Source organism: Thamnophis sirtalis, unplaced genomic scaffold (assembly GCF_051295495.1).
Source record: "Thamnophis sirtalis isolate CommonGarterSnake01/CBP01778 unplaced genomic scaffold, rThaSir2_p1.2 scaffold_6, whole genome shotgun sequence".
NCBI lineage: Eukaryota > Metazoa > Chordata > Lepidosauria > Squamata > Natricidae > Thamnophis > Thamnophis sirtalis.
Genome location: NW_028261386.1, coordinates 90,624,408 through 90,640,598, shown reverse-complemented (window position 1 = coordinate 90,640,598; position 16,191 = coordinate 90,624,408). Strand labels below are relative to the sequence as shown.

Below are 16,191 nucleotides of genomic sequence, written 5' to 3'. Positions count from 1 at the left end.
TCTCTGAGTTCCATCTCCCGCGGCAAAGGCAAGCTCGCCTGAACAGCTGAAAACACCCTAGCAGGCTGGGCTCCCTTCAGAAGCAGCTGGAGAATGGCTGGAGCTCTTGCTGCATCGGGGCACAAGAAGTTGAAAGAAAGGGAAACCAGCAAACGGAGGTAGGTGAATTTGATTCCAGCTTCTCCCACCAATCGATCCTCAAGGAACCGTACCAAAGCAAAGAAACCCAAGGCTGTTTGTTTCCTTTCCTTCTTAAGTTCACAGAGTCACAGAAAAGATCATCGTACGAGCTCAAACACAACTTCTTCATAGGAGACGGATGTGAAGGACAGAAAATGTTTGAGTATCTCCTTGTTAAAAGGAAGAGTTAGAAAGCAAGAGGATTCACCCTTTGCCTGAAACATGGGCACTTTATCTGGGGAATGTTGACTAATGCAGCACAAAGGTTGATGCTGACAACAGCAGCAATGAGTGTAGTTAGGACAAAGTGCCACTGATGTCTCCTGGAAGGTGAGTTGTAATACAAAAACACCCTTTGTAATTAATATTCCTAAACCTTTAAAAGTTTGTTACATTTGTTAAATAAACGAGCATTTGTAGTTTGGAGTTTGTCTGTTTAAAAGATTTTTTTCTTACTTTGGATCTTCCGTACTGATTATAAGTGAAGATATTGAAAAAGCAATAATAAAACATTACTGTAAAATAACTATAATGTAATTAAAAAAAACTAACCAGGAAAAAGTATTTAAATTGAGCTTGACTTAAATGCGATTTCATAGGCATGTAGTTTTATTGGCAATATTTTTTTTTAAAACAGAAGAAAGGCCATTCAAATAATTGCTTCTATAAAAAAGACTAAAAGTCCCATAGTGTATCCATAATAATCAGACAAAGCTCTGGTTCTCACTGAACATCTTTTGGGGAAGTTTGGGCTCCACAAAATAGATTTTTACATCAGTAAACTTTAAAGTGTCCAGAGCTTGAAATAAATTGCTAAGCAGTTAAATTATTTATGATTCTGAACTGTCAGAATAAAACTACACTTGTTTTTTTTTTAATTAAAGAAATGGCATGCCCAGTATTAAAAAAAAGTTGCTAGGCAGAAAAAGTACTTTGCTGTTTTCTGTCAGTTTTCATTTAATCTGATGAAAGAGAATTTGATTTAGAAATACTTTCAATGGAGAAGAGCATTTTGGCTTTTCATGGATAGAATGTGGTTGTGTTTTGCATCTAGTAATATGTTGACCAAGGAAGATACATGGATGTCCTTTAAACAGTCATCTTGCAAATGGGTGTACTAGGAATATACAGTTATTTGGATATGAAACAGAAAGGGCACTTGTTCTGAGCTCATACAGTAGTCAGAAAAATACATTTGAGTCAAGGACATTCTGACGGGATGCAACAGACTTGCCATACCAAATCACCATCTCCATATTAAGTTAAATTTGTATTTTCCTGGGATCATGCAGATACTGTACTGTGGCTTCTTTAATGAAATACCAACAGATATAGGGACTATGTTTATTCGTTCTCCAAACCACTTTCCCCCCTTTCTGCATGATAAGAACCATGGTGGCAAAGTAGGTAGAATACAGTATTTCAGGCTAATTCTGCCAACTGCTAGAAGTTCAATTCTCACCAGGCTCAAGGTTGACTCAGCCTTCTAACCTTCCGAGGTTGGTAAAATGTGGTTCCAGATTATTGGGGACAATATGCTGACCCTGTAAACCACTTAGAGAGGGCTGTAAATTACTGTAAAGTGATATATATGTCTAAGTGCTACTACTATTGCTATTACTATTGCTATAAAAAAGTCATCTCATCCCCTTCCCACCAAGTTACTTCTCTGCCCTCTTCCACTGTGGGGCACATCATCATCATCATATCATTAAGTGTTGTATCTTATGATTCTTTATGAATGTATCTTGTCTTTTTATGTACACTGAGAGCATAAGCACCAAAGACAAATTCCTTGTGTGTCCAATCACACTTGGCCAATAAAGAATTACCATATTTTTTGGAGTATAAGATGCACTTTTTTCCCTCAAAAAAGAGGCTGAAAATCTGGGTGCATCTTATACACTGAATACAGCATTTTTTGCCTCCAGAAACCCCGCCCCCTTCACCAAAAGGGCCATGCATAGCCTTTAGGAGCCTTGCAGAGTGCTCCTGGGGGCTGGGGAGGGCAGAAATGAGCAAAAAATGGCCCATTTTTTGTTCAATTTTGCCCCCCCCCCATCCCCAGGAGCACTCTATAAGCTTCCTAATGCCCTTTTTAAACAAAAAAGGGGTCCGTTTTCTCAAAAAACAGGCCGCTCTTTGCTTGTTTTTGCACACACACCCCCGGAACATTCTACAAGCCTCCTAAGGGCTATTTATACCCTTTAAAAAAACAGGCCTGTTTTTGCATAAAATGGGCCGTTTTGGGGAGGTTTGCAGAGTATAAAAACTTCTTTTTTTTTAATTTACCTCTTCAAAACCTTGATGCATCTTATACGCCGTTGTGTCTTATACTCCAAAAATACAGTATATTCTATTCCATTCTATTGTTTACATATCTATTTGGGAGAAATGTTATCTAATTCATCAAATAAGCATGTATGGATAACATTGCCATGAAAAAGATTTTGGACTCATTCTTGTCTTAAGCATTGTTCACATGCAGCCCTGACCTGTGGTTTGCTTAACTGCAGCATGGAGAAAACACTGTTGGACGGACCAAACATCATACTAAGCCAAAAATAAAGTTTTACTAGATAACCCATGACCAACTGAATCATCATTTCACAGATATTTCCTTATCTAAACAGAGATAGGGAATGACCAAAGGGGTTAGGGGAAGCAGTGGGAGCAGAAGCAATTTCTGACTTCCTGCCAGCTTCCCCAATGACTTTCCTTGTGGGCTGGCAAGGAGTGTTAGAAATGATGATTATGTGATTGCAGCTGACTGTGGTGGTGCGGCAGCACTGAAGCGGCAACAAGCTTGCCAAATGTCAGTCCCATGGGAGTCATGTATCCCTGCTTTTGGACTCATTCTGTAAGTTAACCCATTTGAGATACATTAATCGAAAAATTGTTGCACTGTGATGTAACACTTCAATTGAAGGTTACAAACAATCAAACAGACATGAACATTGACTCCATAATGGCTGAGCTGATCTTTATTCAAACCAAAAATCATACAGCATGGTTACTGGGATGGGAGCAATTAGCATGCACTACAGTTATGGACGATATCTAATAGTACTCTGGTGCTTCCTGAGGAGACTGTCATTAGTGAAAAATGAAAGGAAGCCAGAAGTCCCATTAAATAGTATTAACCCTTACCATTTTTGGCTGATATGCAATGTCCAAGGTTTACAAAAGAACTACAAAAATAGGTTTTAAGCTAATTCTAGGGAACAAAGTACAGATAGTCTTCAACTTATGTCCACAAATGAGCCCAACATTTCTGTAGTTAAGTGAGACATTTGTTAAGTGAATTTTGTCCCATTTTACAAGCTTTCTTGCCACTGTTTTTAAGTGAATCACCACAGTTGATAAGTTAAGTGAATCTGGGTTTCCCATTGACTTTGCATGTCAAAAGTTTGCAAAAGATGATCACATGATCTTAGGACGCAGCAATGGTCCTGGGCATCCGGGGAGATGGGCCAAGCCTCCTGCCACTGCCACTACTGATTCGCCCAATCTGGGCCGAACCGGGAGCAACCCACCACTGATTTGTACTTTTAATAAAAGAAAATGCAAGGACTCCTTGCTAAATAAACGAAATTATTTACTTTGGATTGACTGCATTGACAGAAGTACAACCAGCTGGGTAAGTTTGGGCCAGTTACTCTCTCTCAGCCTGACCCACCTCTCAAGGTTGTTGTTGTGGGGAAAATAGGAGGAGGGGGAAGATGTATTACATATATTTGCCTCCTTGAGTTCTTTGTAAAAATAATGCAGGCAAGCAAACAAGCAGACTGGCTGTTTTATTTTCTCAATTGGGAAGCCTAACAAAACAACTTTGTTTCCATATTCAGGGCTAAGGCATTTGCAATAATTTTATCACCAGACAAGCAAAATGTTTCTCAGTACATCAGGAACATTTCTATTTTATAATCTATGCAATTGAAAAAAAATATTTAAAAATGTACAGGGTAGAATTTCAAATAGCAATTAAAGATCAAAAAGAGAAATAAATGGTTTAACAATTATATTTTAAATCAGGCTCAGTTGATAAAATATTTTTATGTTTCTTAAATTCATATTTTAAAATTGTTGAATCCTCTTGCACAAGACTCTTTTTGATGAGGTGCTTGCTTATTTTAAGTTACATGTGTAAACTGGGCAAGAAAGATGTAAGAGCATTCTGAACAATCCGTATTTAGCATATGTCACCTATACATGACTTATATTAACATTTTTCTGGCCTGGTGTAGGATGATGCTTGAACTACATGACAATTAAATTGACAATGAAAAGGATCGCACTGCAGAAAAAAGAGATAGGGATAAATAGATGCATAACCAGTGACAGCACCAGAAAGTAGGTCCATAGTAAATACTCCCTCTCAGAGTACCTGGAAATTATAAATTCATTCTCCCTTCTCCTATCAACAAGCATGCAATAACCGAAAATACTATGACAGATGGGATGACAAAATCCAAAAGGATTAGGCTAGATCAATAAATATTCATAGAATCCACATGGCTTAAATCTCAAAAATAGAAGTGGTTATCCATATGCAACTCACACACAACAATGCTAGCTTTGCTTCATGTCCATTAAGTTCCAAACTTTATAGGAATTCTGGAAAGAATTCTGATTTGTCCACAAGTGTCCACAAATCTGGATCTCTCTCTCTCTCTCCCTCCCGCGCGCTCTCTCTCTCTCCCTCCCTCCCTCTCTCCCTCCTCCCCCTTTCTCTTCTCCCTCGCTTTATTTTATTAATGAAATTTATATCCCATCACAGTCACAAAACACTCTACAACTCAAAAAGTAAGAAAATGCAATAAAATATAGAAACATAAAGACAAAGCAAGAGGCAGATTGGTCTAGTGGTTAAGGCACCAGGGGCTAGAAACCAGGAGACTCTAGTTCTAGTTCTGCCTTTGCCAAGAAAGCCCACTGGATAACTTTGGGCCAGTCACTCTTCCATGATGTCAGCCTCAGGCAACAAGCTAGATATTCAATGCCTATTGGAACCAATGAATCAACACTCAGTTGATCCAAAAAAAGCAAACCCAGCACTTGTGGAAAAATATTAGAAAGCAAAATTAGACATAGAAATATAGAGATAAATAAAACCCAAATATAACATAGCCTCAGCCTCCAAAGCCCTCTGGAAAAACTTTGCCTTTATCTTTTTCTTTTTCATACACACATACATTCATTCTCTGTCTCTGTCTCTCTCTGTCTGTCTTACTGTCTCTGTCTGTCTCTCTTTCTCTCTCTTTCTCTCTTGGTCTCTTTCTCTGTGTCTCTCTGCCTCTCTCTCGGTCTCTCTCTCTCTCTGTGTCTCTCTGCCTCTCTCTGTGTGTCTCTCTGTCTCTCTCTTTGTCTGTCTGTCTCTCTCTGTATGTCTGTTTGTCTCTCTCTGTCTCTCTGTCTCCGTCTCTCTGTCTGTCTGTCTGTCTCCGTCTCTCTGTCTGTCTGTCTGTCTCTGTCACTCTCTTTCTCTCTTGGTCTCTCTCTGTGTGTCTCTCTGCCTCTCTCTCGGTCTCTCTCTGTGTCTCTCTGTCTCTGTCTCTGTGTCTGTCTCACACTCTCTCTCTGTCTCTGTCTCTCTCTCTAACTCAGTCTGTCTGTCTCTGTCTCTCTGTCTCTCCCTCCGTCTCTGTCTCTGTCTCTCTCTCTCTCTCTCTGTGTGTGTGTCTCTCTCTCTCTCACACACACACACCACCCTCAAACACAACATACAGTATATGTTTCTTTCACAACCTGTCCTTGGCCAGAAGAATAGAATCATTCAATTGCAAAGTCTTGCTACGATCAAGATATTAGTGCTGACCCTTGAGGCTTTCCCTTCCGTAAATCCTCTTTATGTAAAGAAAGGATTGAGATGCACAATCACGGTTCAATGGCTTTGATGCAGACCGATGACTTCTTGAAGGCAGAATGCACCTCTGGGGAATTAAAGCCTGGATTTGGTGTTATTCCTTAATTCCTTTAATCTGCTGAATAACGTTCAGTACCCAAGTTTTTCATTAGCAGCCTGGTTAATGGCCATGCTGTCTGAAAATGATGATCTGCATTTTGTGACTTTCTTTTTTGAAGGGTGTTCAGTTTTGTTTGGGTCTTTAATTTCTCTTTTCGTATCTAGCTATTTTGGTTATTTTACTTTCTATTTATACATTAAAAGCAATAAATTAAGAACAAATCCTGCAAAAGCTTCACTTGTGGGGCATCAAACCAGGAGTTCATAGAGAGATTTTTTTAAAGGGGGAAGGGACAAAAAGAAAGAGAGATGACTAAACCTCTGATGGATACTCTTTCTCGCACTGACCCCAATCCTACCTTCCCAGATTTTCCCTTTTTATTTTTTGACAGTTGGCAGAAATACAATAATAACATGAAATATTGGGGAATCCTAAATCATGTGGTATGGACATACATATTTAAGTGTATTAATTGGTGGAAGAAAGAAAAAGGCAAAATAGCAGCCTACAACTGAACAGCTGCTCCAGGGTTTAAGCCTTCACTTTCAATGTACTTTTTTAAAATTAGCATGTTCTCCACAAGCCCACAGACTTTATTTAGATTACAAAGATCCCTTTCAAAATAGGACACAGTTATAACATGTATCCTGTACTATATTCAAGCTTGTGGCCCTGAATTGAAAGAAAGAAAATGTCAGATTTTTTTTGTATCTAAATTCCATGATATATACTGTGTATGTACTGCTTTTTTTAAAGTTATAATTTTCTTTTAAATCCTGAGTTTTACAATATCGTTTTAAAATAAATAATATGCAAAAGATAGTAGATTAACAGCATTGCGTGTATGTGTTCTTATTAATGAAGTGTTGGAAGAAATGTCCTTCTGGGTTCAGCTCCAAGTGGGGAAAAAGACACTGGAAACATGGAGGCTGCTTGGAAAGATGGTTTAATGGCGGACAGGATCACATGGCTTGAGCTCCTGAACAGAAAAGCGGGATCACATGCTTCAAGATGTTGGGTAAAGAAGAAAAAGAGGCAGAGATACTAAAAGTCCCTGGTTTTATGCCCTCTCTGGGCTTTGAACTTGATCTTGTATTCTGATTGGTTGTCAGACTCCCATGGGGCCATTCAGGGGCAACTCTGTAGGCTGTGTTTTGAGTCCAGGTTTGGTTGAGCATTGCTTCTTCCCAGATGCCCTGTGGTAAGATGGGTAAAGTGCTAATACTATCGTGCCTTAATCCCATCACCCTGGAGCTGAAGGGGGGAGATCTTTGTTATATAGAATAGATTGGTTAAGGCCTTTTCATGGCCTATTGACAAAGGTGGGGCATATTAAGAGTGAGTCTGTTTCCTGGCTAAAATATGTTTCTCCATTTCTTATCCAGGGAAATATAATATTCTGCCTTTTCAATATTTCCTAGGATATTTCATTTTTCTAGGAGAGGGGTGGGTGCTAACTTCCTACAGAAGGACAAAAATATTTTGTCTGTGGTCTTGTACCATTCAATTGTCTTATTTGAGTTAACGGTAGTGATTTGTTCTGATCTTAACATTACTAGAAACTGCAAATATTGCATATATATATATATATATATATATATATATATTAATTACATTATTCTTTTTAGAACTAAACCTTAAGATAACAATTATCATTAACATACAAAACAGACAAAATAGATACCAGACTTCATTAAGGTAGGAGACTTCTGTTCTACACTAATTGAATCTTCCATTAATAAGTTGTTAAAACAATTGTTTATTTATTACCCCATATTAATTTGATTTTTCAACATGACTTGCAATAAATAGGCAATTCCACACCTTTTTCAACCTAGTACCTTTCAGACATGTTGCAGTGCAGTTCCCACAATCCCTACTTTGGATTGCCTAAGCTGAGTCTGCCTGTTCTAGATGCCAAAACTTTATCTCTATGCACCCACACAGAGAGGGAGGGAGGGAGGGAGGGGGGGGAGAGAGAGAGAGAGAGGGAGGGAGGGAGGGAGGGAGGGAGGGAGGGAGGGAGAGAGAGAATGCCCTGGACATTTTTGGAGTATGGCATGGCCCCAGCCAATCATGGTATGGCCTTCAAGTTAATGGAATTTCTCCATCTTGACCTAAAAGTGTTGCAAATAAAAGAGCCTATTATTAAGGCAAAAATATAGATAAAACTAACCTAGCCCATAAAGAAGAAGAATGGCATTCATAATTTACAGGAACAGCTTTCTTTTCCACCTAGCTGATTATCATCTGGGTTGGAAGCTGGGAAGTATAGTCAGGCCTGCTGAGCAGTTGGGTAAAATACTAAAGGAAATACTATAATTGTGGACTAAAGTAAGAAGTTAAAAAAACATTTCGAAAGCAAATCATTTCGTATAGCATAGCCTTTATTGTCATTGTACAAAATAAATACAACAAATTTTTTTCAAGAAAACATACATATGTTTTCATACATACGTATGAAAACATACATATGCCTACATTACCAGGATTTATTTGACTTCTATTCAGAAACTACCCTTTTTCCTCCTGTTCTAATAGAGTTTTGTTTGTCAGTAGCTCCATCTTGTGGCTCTGCCAGTGCCTATTGAAATACTGTGCCAAGGCCCAAACACAATGACTGAACCTAAAACCAGAAGTGTAGTTCTGAAGCATATTGCAGTTGTATTTTCTGTATTTAATACCCTGTATTTAATTTCTCTGCGACTTCAGACAAAAAGCTCGATCTCTGTTTTAGGCATGAATGATTTATATTAACAGGAGGAAGGTATTCATTACATATCTTCTTATATTTACTACACTTGCTTCATTTTAAATAAACCAAAAAGGTTCAGATGCATTTATTCTCCGAGGGTAACAGCACATCTATGACTGGATATTATATTCTAAGAATCCATTATTGCTTTACAAAAATTGCATCACCAAAGTTGCAACCATGAATCAAAAGAACAGATCAATCTAGCATAAAGAGAAGTTATACTAGGTTCTTCCCAATAGATGAATGACGCTTTTTTCTGCCCTCATAATCTACTTGACAACAGTAACGTGCGGTGAGGTTTATGGCTGGTGAGGCAGTCCTCTCCCCCGACATCCCACTGTCTAAAGCACTTTCTTTCTTTTGCCCGCCTGAGCTCTGACAGGTGGGTGAAAGAAAGCGTCAGCCCGTCAGCAGAGGCGGGCGAAAGAAAGTGACTTTCGCCCGTCTGAGTTGGCGGGCTGCCCTCCCTGCCTCTCCTACCCCCTTCCCTCTCTTTACTCATCTCAAACAAACACACACACAGACACAGACACACACACACACACAAAGTTGCACCAAGAGGATTAAGTTTGAATTCCTCCCCCTCCTTCTGACCCACACGTACACATACCTTTTCTTTTCCAGCTGTTTCACAGAGGATTTCAACTCTGCTCTTGCCTGCCATTATGAAAATGTAAAAAGGAAAAAGGCAAGAGCTGAGGTCAGGCTGAGCTAGTTGCTGCCAGAGTTGCCATGGATGACTCTGCTTAACTATTTAAAAAAGCCTCTAAAAAAACGCCTTCTACAGGAGGTGGCAAGAGAACCACGTGCCTCATTTACATCAGGAATTTTTCGGCTTTTAACCTTTGCTTAACTTTGCTTGAGTGATCATAAACTCAGACTAGATGAGGCACGTGGTTCTCCTGCCTCCTTCTGTGGAGAGCGTTTTTTTAGAGGCTTTTTTAAACAGTTAAGCACTAAGCAGAGTCATCCACTGTGACTCTGGCAGCAACTAGCTCAGCCCTTTTCCTTTTACATTTTTTTTCCATGATGACAGTGGTGAGACTCTGTCTCTCCTGACTGCACGTCCCTGCTTGACAATCAGGTTCATATTCTATAATATGGTCCGTTTAATTTGTCTTAGTGCACTGCAAAAATCCAGATAAATTTTTGAATGGTGTTGCTTGTTCTCCATTAGATAATAGCAGAGTTAGGGCTCTGAGTCTCTATTACTGCCATATGGTGGTCATCTAGATCAGGGGCATCAAACTTGTGTCATCACGGCGGCATCACATAATTTTCCCCCCTTCACTAAACTAGGCCTGGCCAGCGTGTGATGAATACAGCCCTGATCTAGATTTTTGCAACCTATGCAGCTATAATGTCAATGGTGTTTATAAGGCCTAACACAATTGTTTCCAAACTTAGTGTAACTAACACAGCGAATTATTTTTAATGATGGTAGTCAAGCAAACCTTGGCTTAATATTACATGTGAGCTCAGCTATGTAATTCTGTCAGTATGGTTCATATCTGAGACGAACTATAAAACATCACACAAATAGTCCTCGAATTACAATGGCAATTAGGACTGAGATTGCCATCGTTAAGCAATGCAGTCGTAAAGGGTGACATCATGTGATCACATAACTTAGTGACATCACTCCAGGCAGACCTGATTGTCATTGGAACCACCAGGAAAATGTGGATCAATAAGGAAGTAGCAGGATAGGGAGCCTCGGGTAAGGAGTCTGGGAGTGCTGCAGAGGGATGGGGGAGGCCCTTGGAGTCCTGAAGCACATTGTGTGCAAGTTAGAGGGGACTTGTGCCGCAGTGTGGCACAAGCTCTGGAAGGTTGTGTAAAGCATAGGGTGCATGCATGCAGGTGCCCAAGTGCAGGGAGGCTGGGGAAAGAAGGCATAGTGTTGTGACAGCGATCCTATGGCATGTGTGCCTGAAGTTGCACGCAGAGCCATGTTGCCTGCCGCACGCAGCCTTGCCCATTCCTCTTCTGGGTTTCTGGAGCGCATGCACACATGGCAATCAACTGGCCTTCGTGTGCGAGGCAGTGTCGGAAATTGGAAGAGCTAGTTTTCTTTTTTCTGGCATGAGCATGCACGCCAGCCAGCTTATTTTTGCGCATGCATGCACGCCAGTAACTGGAAGACTAGCTGGCTGATGCATGTGCGCACGCCAAAACCCAAAAAGTTCATTTTTTGGCGCGTGCATGACCCCTGGGTATCTCCTCTTCCGGGTTGTGTCCCAGACGAACATGCGTGCAGACGCGAAGCGTGAGCACGAATGCACGACTCCCTTTTTGGCACTCAGTGCCGAAAAGGTTCGCCATCACTGGCATAGTGTATAGATAGTCCTCGACATACAACCACAATTGAGCCAAAAATTTCTGTTGTTAAATAAGACATTTGTTAAGTGAGTTTTGCCCAACTTTTATGACCTCTCTTGCCACCGTTGTGAAGTGAATCACCTCAGTTGATAGGTTAGTATCCCAGTTGTTAAGTGAATTTGGCTTCCCCGTTGATTTTACCTGTCGGGTCGCAAAAGGGGATTGATCACATAACCTTGGAACACTGCAATGCTCATAAATATTGCCAAGCATCTGAATTTTGATCACATGATCACGGGGATACTGCAAAGGTTGTAACTGTGAAAAATGATCATCAGCCACCTTTTTCAGTGCTGTTGTAACTTTGAACAGTCACTAAATGAACTGTTGTAAGTTGAGGACTACTGTACAAGCATATGTGTATGTGAGTGCAGGGAGGCTGGGAAAAGTAGGTGCAGGATTTGTGTGTGCAAGCAGAGAGGCTGGGGAAATAGGATGTTGGTGGGTGCATGGCTGTGTGTGAAGGCGAAGAGGCAGGGGAAAGAGGGCACTGGCCAGTAAGCAAAGGGGTGAGGAAGGTGCTGTGTGTATGAACAAAGTGTTCTGACCGAGGCTTCCCAAAAGCATGAAGCAAACTCCTTGTCCCGACAAAAAACCCTTTTATTAATTTGCTGTGAATTCTGCTCATTCACATCCAACAAAGTCTTTCAAGGGAGGATTTACAGTCACAGACCTTATCTGGCTTGGAAAGCTGCCAGGTTGATATCTGCAAAACTTGGCAAGGAGTTTCGGAGAGTCATGAACCAATTAAGTGAACTAATTGTCTCCTGCAAACTCCACTCCCCTTTCACTCTTTTATTTCATCTGGGAAGGCCCATTCAATCAACTGGCCTTCGTGTGCGAGACTTTGATTTTAGATTATATTTTTGACTTCTTTATCTTGGCATGCAAATGCCCAGAAGCCCTTCTCCATAGTGTGGGGGGAGGAGTATCCAGAGTGGGTTGACCTTGTCCTCTCATGATTGGATGAGTCAGATAAGCTCTTTGGGCAATGCCCCCTGGCCAGCAGGACTTCCCCATATTTTGACTCATCCACTCACTGGAAAGGTTGCACCACTCTGGACCTCCAGTAATTTACAAAGGATTAAGGAAAATCCTTTCCAGAGCATTTTAACAACCCTCGTGGCTCAACCCCTGAGGGGAGCGGAGGAGCGCTTCTCCTCCTGAGAAGCCTCTGCAGCAAGGGCTGCCTCTAGGAAGCATGTGCCCTCTCCTCCTGCTTGCCCGGCAAAGGTCCTCACTGAGTGACTCTGTCTCACTCCGTGGCCAGGGCAGCGTGCCGCCCCAGGGGGCTTGTGTCCAGTCCTTGCAGGAGGAGGCTGTGTGCGATGTAGGGAGGCAGGATTCGCCGGGTCCAAGTTTATTTTCCTTAATCCTTTGTAAATTATTGGAGGTCCAGAGTGGTGCAACCTTTCCTTGAGTGGATGAGTCAAATAATGGGGAAGTCCTGCTGGCCAGGGGGCGTTGCCCAAAGAGCTTATCTGACTCATCCAATCATGAGAGGACAAGGTCAACCCACTCTGGATACTCCTCCCCCCTCACTATGGAGAATGACTGACGCCTCAAAATAGGCCTCATTACAGTTTTCTGAAAATAAAAATGATAAATTATTAAAGCCCAGTCCTGGCTTAGGAAGCAGGCCCAGAAAACAAATAAACAAAAAAGTAAACAAGAATAGCATCAAGAAATAAGGAGAGAATAACAGGCAACTTGTAGGAAAAATAGCTGCTTTCTAATTCATAGTCATATTTCCTCCCTCAGTCAAGATCAAGGTTACAGCTATTTTGAAAGGCATTCACAGCATGTTTCAAAATTCCAAATGCTCTCACCAGGTTTAGCGAAATCCCTCTGACTTTCACTTTCTTAGTTGGAATGTTCCCCTCCCCCTTTAGAAGGGTACCAGCATCCACTGGCTAGTTTGTTTAACGTGATTGTATTTGCTTTTTCTCAAAATGTTCCATTAACAAAAGACATGTATATACAGTAAGCTGGGATCAAGAGAAGCTTAATCAAATCAAAAACAAAACCTAAGCTGCTTTTACTACAGAATTACAAAGAAATAGATTTTATTATTCTGCGTATCATTATAAGAATTTAAATGTATTAGCTACCATGTTAATGACAGGCATGAAATTAAATCAAAGCAGACCACATGATAAGATGCAATTTTTAATTTCATCAACTATGAAACAACATATTTAGGCTTCTGAATGCAACTTGCTGCACAATAAAGAAATTAAAATTTCCTACGGCTGTTAAGTTTCTATTTAAAGGTGTCCAGTAAAGAAATCCCAACATTTTAAATAGATAAGGACCACTGTCAAACTGTCTTACTGTTCTGAAATTTCTCTAACATTCCATCTGTCTTCCTGTTTATAAGTCTCTTCAAATTTCTTAGATGTTTTCAGCAGTATTGCTAATACTATTCTGCCAACGTTTTTGGGAAGACAAAATAAACTTCAAGAAGAAGGGAGAATAGATAATATTCCCTTTCCCCTCTTGTGGGAATATCCACAAGTGGAAGTTTGTTAAAATGGATGTTGCATGAAGAAATGTCCTTGGTGCTCTTCAAGTGAGGATGTTTGCTTGCAGGCATCTCGTTAGCCAACTAGCTAATAATTTCAGTGCTAGGAAGAAGTAGGGTAGTGTTGGCAAACCTTTTCAGCACAAGTGCTGAAACGGGAGTCAATGTATGTGCCGGAAACACAGCCGCCCAGTGCGCATGCATGCACCAGGAAAATGACCTCCTGGTTTCTGGTACGTGCATGCGCACCAGCCACCTGGTTTTCCAGTTTCCAGCACTCCTGCATGTGTGAAGGCCAGCTGGCTGGCGTGCCAGAACCCGAAAAACCAATGGGTGACGGCTTGTGTGCCCAGAGATATAGCTCTGTGGGCCACTTCCAGCATGCATGCCCTAGGTTCGCTATCATGGGAATAGGGTTTACCTTCTATTTATGTACAATAACTGACAATGTTGACCGGGGTGTTGTTTTCACTTTGGTACTTCCTTGTTTAGGCAGTTGTTTTCTGCTTGATTGTTTGTCTAATGAAGTAGTTCCTTTATTGGGGTATTGATTGCTGCTTGTTGGCTGCTTATAATCCTGGAATTAATTCCTGCTTATCTAGGTATTGATTGATGGAGAGGAAGTATTCTGTCTTTTTGTTTCTTTTTTTAGCTTTTTATTGTCTTTTTTTAATGGTGTGTACATATTGTTTACCTCTGAATTGATGGCTGATTTGTATGAGTGCTAAGCTTCCAGGAAGTCCCAACATTTTTAGATTTAGCTGGGACTAGGATGTTTCACAGTTTGCCGATGGAAACTACGGTTAAGTCTGTCCATGTAAAATTAAGGAATTTTCATTGTGTCAATTGACAAGCTTCTGGTGTGTTCTTCTGCGACTCTTTTTAGGATTTTTTTAGGATTTTATTGGGGATTTATATGCCGCCCTTTTCCCTGAGGGGACTCAGGGCGGCTTACAACAATGAAGGGAAGGGAGTGCAAGACAAGACTTAAAAAAAAAAGAATTGTGATTAAAAGAAAATTAACCATAAAAACACAACATTCACTCAACATTCGGGCGGGGTGAGAGTAATCCTATCCCCAGGCCTGACGGGATAGCCAGATCTTGAGGGCTGTGCGGAAGGCCTGGACTGTGGTGAGGGTACGGATCTCCACGGGGAGGTTGTTCCATAATGTCGGAGCTGCAACTGAGAAGGCTCTCCTCCGCGTAGTCGCCAGTCGGCACTGACTGGCGGATGGAATTCGGAGGAGGCCTACTCTGTGCGATCTGATGGGACGCAGGGAGGTAATTGGCAGGAGGCGGTCTCTCAAATAGTCAGATCCACTACCATGGAGCGCTTTATAGGTAGTAAGTAAGACCTTGAAGTGCACCCGACGATTCTGTTTATCTTTCTTATAGAATGGCTGCAACAGTCCTCACCCTGTATGTTGTGTGTCCTGTTTTTTCTTCCTGGGCTGCTGGGCCTTTTGGTTTACTTAAAATACTTTGGACAGGTTGAATTAGTTTGTATGCCAATGGTGATGCTGGTTATAATAGTCTGTTGATTATATTTTCTTTTTCTGGTGTTCTACATTGCTGCAACACATTTGTCCTCATCTAAATAAGGTTCTTACACACTTCCTCTTATGGAAAGTTGAGTTTTTATTTGGGTACAGGAGTACTTGATAAGTGTAGTTCGTTTTTTAATAGATACGTCTTTCTAAACTTCCCATCGTTTCTGCTGCTGCTGAGGATATCCAGGAAGGGTGGCGTATTGTTATTTTCTTCCTTCAGTGTGAATTTTATTCCTTTGAAGATGTTGTTGCTTGTTTCATGTACTTTCTCTAGTTGTTCTTCTTTTATTAAGGCATAGGTGTGGTTTGCATACCAGATTCATACTTTGGGTTGTATACATGGGAGTGATATAGTGTTGTTGTTTTTTTTAAAAAAAATCTGCACTACACTCTGCTGTGAACCCTGAGAATAGTGATCTTGTGGGTGTTCCTCTGATTTGGTGGTGCATTTGTATATCGACCTGAAAGTAGATAGTAAGGCAGAAATTGATGAGGTCCATGATTATGGGTATTTATCTCTTAGTGTATCTTAGATCTTAGTTGTTAAGTAATGCTGCCATGAGGGTTTTTTTGCTAATTTTGGGTTTTAGGTATAAAAATGCTGTGACATTGAATGAAACCACTATTCTTTTCTATTATTAAGTCTTTGATTTTTCTGGAGGCACTGTACTTGAGAATTGATAGAATATTTGCTCCCTCTGTAAAATGACCAAGCTTTTTTCCCCTAAATTCTTTAACGATGTTGTACAATGGGGTTGCTGGTAACAATACAATGGGACGAAGAGGTATGTCAGGATTGTATATTTTATGGTGTCATAGAAGTGTGGGG

General features: G+C 40.7%; 1 protein-coding gene and 1 long non-coding RNA gene across 3 annotated transcripts in view; one reads left to right on the top strand and one right to left on the bottom strand.

The window, feature by feature from the left end:
- Positions 1-16,191, bottom strand: part of MAP7 (microtubule associated protein 7) — a 130,570-nt gene that overhangs the window by 109,546 nt on the left and 4,833 nt on the right. The gene's annotated exons all lie outside the window — the stretch shown is intronic.
- LOC148045075 (uncharacterized) lies at positions 23-602 on the top strand. The gene is made up of 2 exons (XR_015697042.1): positions 23-158; positions 258-602. It is a non-coding gene; the product is annotated as an uncharacterized LOC148045075 (long non-coding RNA).